This window comes from Montipora foliosa, chromosome 1 (genome assembly GCF_036669935.1).
Source record: "Montipora foliosa isolate CH-2021 chromosome 1, ASM3666993v2, whole genome shotgun sequence".
In the NCBI taxonomy this organism is placed as follows: Eukaryota; Metazoa; Cnidaria; class Anthozoa; order Scleractinia; family Acroporidae; genus Montipora; species Montipora foliosa.
Window position 1 is genome coordinate 20790799 of NC_090869.1, and position 3585 is coordinate 20794383.

A 3585-nucleotide genomic window follows, 5' to 3' on the forward strand; every position below is an offset into this window, starting at 1 on the left:
TATTCCACATTATCATTTCGAGTTTTAAACTCGTGATTAACTCAGTAAAGATTTCCCAGAACACCCTAAAATAACGTGACATAACCCCTTTAATCTCGGTAAAAACAATTCAAATTATTTTTCACTCACACGAGCATATTCCTATCGTTTTCACGTGTCTATACCTAAACGCTCAAAAAAAAAAAAGATGAAATTTAATTTTCGACTTCTCCTAAGCTTTCTACGTCTTCGGTTTCCACACTGATTAATGCGTCAAAAGCCGGCGTTTTGTTTTGTATTGCACAGATTCCTAATTCCAGATTTTACGGACAAAAATATTTCGGATTCCCTTACATTGGGAGATCTGGTGTCAGCGGTCTCCTCGAGGAGAGGGCTGACACTGCACAAAGTAATTTATCACAAACTTTTCTGATCAGCCTGTGTTATGAAATTCAACGAACCACCAAAGCTGAAATGTAGACTACGAATAGAATTTGTAATTAAGAAAAAAAAAGATAAAGCTACGAATTATATTTATGAATGTATGCGTAATTTAATTGATTTATATTTTTAATAAATTGAAGTGTTCGCCAAGCTCAGAAGGAGCCAGTGTCATTTTTTTTCTTATCGCTGGTATAGTGCATCACGTGCAAACACTAGTTTGCCTGTTATTGAACTGAGGATGCAGTTAGTGGAACGATTATGGAATACGCGGCCACTAATGTATTCTTGCAATTCGTCCGATTTCAGTGGGTTGTAAGAATAAACCTTATTGCAAAATGGCCGCCATACTTTTGTTTAAATGCCAATTGGCTCTTTTGGCTTCGTCCAAGTTTAATCACTCACTGAAAAACGATGTCCCCGTTAAATATTCTTTTGAATTTGACGTTTTCAAAGCGAGGCCAAAAAGGGCCAATTTTCAAGGAAACAAAAGAATACTAAAATGGCGGCCAGTTTGGAATAAGGTGTGTGAGGCCGATTATTTAGTTTCCAGTCCATTGCGGTAGATTATCTATAGATACGGTTCAGCCAAAACTGTTCGCAATACTTGGTAATTTCGTTTTATCTTGCAAGGTCTGAAAAGCTGCAAGGATGTTGTAATCTCGGGCATCTCCATGTTCTATGGTCAAAGCCACGGTCGCGTTGGAGTTGTATCCCCACCTGCCCAGCGATGCCCGAATCATCAGCGACGGGTTTCATCGCTGTTTTTACGGTCGTTGGTGTGGAAGTTTAAAAGTTTAGGCCTAGGAGTTAGAGATAGCAAGTAAAGTTCTGCGAGAGGACCTTCCCATTTTCACGACAAACGTTCACTGAAGTTAATCCCTGTCGGGTGTGGTTGGTATCACATCGAGATGTACAGTGTACATCACGTGATTGCCTTTCGTAGACGCCATGTGCATCGTAATTCCTTCATTCAATCAGAATACTCATGTTTAACGGAATCCTTACCTTTCGTCACTTTAGAAGAGGAGAACTTTGGAGGTTGGAAGCATCAGACGAGCCGAGATGCCATTAAGACGATGCACTTATTTAAAGCACGTCTTTTGAAAGTACGAGGGTGTGAAATATGACTAAAAATAGAACTTTGGAGTAAAGAGGTCAATAAAACGCTCGTGACCTTGATGAATACTTCCAGCGAGAGATAAATTGCGTTTGACATGAAAAATCTGTTGAAAAAAATACATTACAATTGAGCGACGATTGCACATGAGCGATGCCACGAAGGCAAGACGACCACCAGCTCATGCCGCTGACACTTCTTACTGCATCTTCCCAAAATCAACGCCAACTAACGAAAAACTATCACGGTGAACGGACGGTTGAACGGCGCCTATATAAAGTGCCCCTGCCCCACACAGTCACAAATAGTGTTGCTGCTTGCCAAGGCTCGCAGCAACCGGCCATTTTCGAAATATCAAATGTTCAGCTTGATAGTGAGGCAGCGAGGACAAAAACAATAGCACCACGTTAGAGTGAATGTAAAAAACATTTGCACATCATCCACTTTCCTTTGTCTTAGTCCTATAAACCTCTCTTTCAAGGTGAATTTTAGTATATCAAAAAAGGCCTATTAAGTACACACCATTAGTGGAGGCCCGTTCTTTTGCTTGTACGCGCGCATTCAATGAACTCTTTTCAGTTAAAGGCCTTTGGTCATCAAGGCTGATAACCAGAGTAGAGCTCTCTCGTAAGCTAGGCTACCACAAAGATACATTTATCGTGATACTTTTTATGTAGGCTGACCAGTCACCAACACTAAAGAAAGCTTAGCCTAGCTATTTGAGTAAAAATGACTTGTTGCGATACCTTTCTGACAAGGTGAGATAACAGACTTCCCGGAAAAGGCACTTCATCCAGTTGACTCGGACTTTCCGAGGATAACGCCTGGGATTGATTTTTTACGTTCAGTCACAAATCGCACTCAAGCGTGTAAGGCGCACGCGCTAAGTTGACCAGAGCGCGTACGTGGCATGGGTTGTGCAATGGCTGATTCATCTTTTGTAGCGCAGGCGCGAAGTTTAAGCCAACGTACTAACGTAGCATTGAACGAAAATGGCGTCGTTGAACTGTAAGCTCGAATAAGGTGTCTAATGTCTAAGGTGTCACGTACAAAAGCACACACCGTTCACGGTAGTGTCGGTCCGCGAACTTTAAGAGAGATCACTCTGTACGAGCGAACATCAAGAGTGAATTGGGAACATTTATGGGTGAACATGACAAGTATCACTGTGATCACTCTGACCAAAATAATGTCAATAATAAATATATTTCTTTTTCTTTGTTTTTCATTTGACGATCCAGGACATCAGGTAGGGTGGCCCTATTTGGAGGAATGATGGAATGGTGGAATACACGGAATATTCTATAATACGGAATATATGGAATTTTCTAAAACACGGAAAATATTGAATATTTTGAAAGACGGAATATACGGAATGTTCTAAAACGAGGGATGAGAGGAAAGTCTTAAAAAAGGATATATATGATACACTTTTTGCCCGTGAGTAGTCTGGGCAGGACAACAAAACTTCGGCTGATAATTTTACATTTCCTCGCAACAAAAGATACAAAAATGTGTTACAGAGAAGAGTTCACCCCTGGGCGATATGTTTCCCCGCTTCCGTTTTTGAGCCTCTCGTACTGTGCCGAAACATCGCAGGCGCACTTTCCCACACTCAGAGAAGGAAAAATGTAGACGATGACGTCTACATTGAAGTTTTTTTTACAAAGACGATGGTAAGTGTCTAAATTGTCTTAAAAACATAATGTAAGACATGTTATCGTTTCTTTTGCCGGCTGATTTACTAAGTCAGTGCCTTTTTGAAAGTCTTTAGTACAAAACCTAATTCAAGTATCAAGTAAAGCTATGATCCTCGCAGTTATGGACACAATTTTAGCAATTGCGTAGAGAAGCCTGAAAAAATCAGGACTTCAACAGGGTTTGAACCAGTGACCTTGCGATAATGGTGCCATGGTCTAACCAACTGAGCTCTGACGTTGGAAGCTGGTCATTTGTGGGCTCTAATGTTCCCGTGAGGAATGAATCAATGAACGAAGTGATATATGAAATAAATCATATACTGAACGGCGGATATTAAACAAATG

The 3585-nt window shown here is 40.6% G+C and overlaps 1 protein-coding gene across 2 annotated transcripts in view; it reads left to right on the forward strand.

The window, feature by feature from the left end:
* The window catches only part of LOC137992661 (metallophosphoesterase 1-like), an 11376-nt gene extending 10792 nt beyond the window's left edge, over positions 1–584 (forward strand). For both annotated transcript variants that reach the window (XM_068838138.1, XM_068838144.1), the window contains one exon: positions 1–584. This exon is cut by the window's left edge and continues 1125 nt beyond it. The gene's annotated coding sequence lies outside the window, so the exon portion shown is untranslated.
* The last annotated feature ends 3001 nt before the right edge of the window (positions 585–3585 follow it).